Source organism: Notolepis coatsorum (assembly GCF_963971535.1).
Source record: "Notolepis coatsorum genome assembly, chromosome: 10".
NCBI classification, from domain to species: Eukaryota; Metazoa; Chordata; class Actinopteri; order Aulopiformes; family Paralepididae; genus Notolepis; species Notolepis coatsorum.
Window position 1 is genome coordinate 22,078,221 of NC_140174.1, and position 1,093 is coordinate 22,079,313.

The window sequence follows — 1,093 nt, forward strand, 5'->3', positions numbered from 1 at the left end:
GACGCTCCTCACCTTCTCTTCCGTGTCTCCCCAGGTGGGAGAAGCTGGCGGGGTGGGTCCGGGTCGTTGTAAACAGCGACTCCTACAATTCGGTCGGGGCTCCTGCTAAGCGCGGATAGGACCTGAGTGGGATAGTGTGATCCTTCCACACGCTACGCCCTCTCAGGGAGGATCCGCGCTGCCAGGTGAAAAGAAGCGGTTGATTGGCTGGACGTGTGTCGGAGGAAGCACGTGATAGCCTCCACTCTCCCAGATGATCTGACTGTGGGGCAGTGGCGGACTGGGACACAAATTCAGCCCGGGACATTCAGACGCACCCGGCCCATGCACCGGCCCCGAAACCGGCCCACACAACGGCCGTTATGAAACACTTGTCCAGTATTAAACAACCCAAGGCTGTGGCTAAGGAGTCAACATCAGGGAGACCAAATCTACACCCCGCCCCTAGATGTGCACTCGTGCACAGTGCACACACACACACACACACACACACACACACACACACACACATACATATACCGTTACTTTGGCTTTTTACTTTTTACTAACATTTTAGTGCCTCATTAGCCTAGGGATTAAGGATACATGAAGTATTAACTACACCATAATAATATTGAGGTTTTGATCCATAGAAAGGTCTGTGCTACACAATTTCAGTTAGATTGGATTTATTGTCCTTTAATTTGGCACTCATGACATTAGTTGCTTGCCGTTTAAATCAACATCGAAAGACCCCCCACTTCCTCCCAGACACCCATTCCAAGAGTCTCAGTCTCTCTCTCTCTCTCTCTCTCTCTCTCTCTCTCTCTCTCTCTCTCTCTCTCTCTCTCTCTCTCTCTCTCTCTCTCTCTCTCTCTCTCAGTCTCTCTCAGTCTCTCTCAGTCTCTCAGTCTCTCTCAGTCTCTCTCAGTCTCTCTCAGTCTCTCAGTCTCTCAGTCTCTCTCTCTCTCTCTCTCTCTCTCTCTCTCTCTCTCTCTCTCTCTCTCTCTCTCTCTCTCTCTCAATAGTGACTCAGTATTAGCAGAGTTGATAGGAAAAGGGAAGTTTTGTCTGGGCTCTGCTGAGAAGGCATGGGTCAAATAGAAGGTGTGGG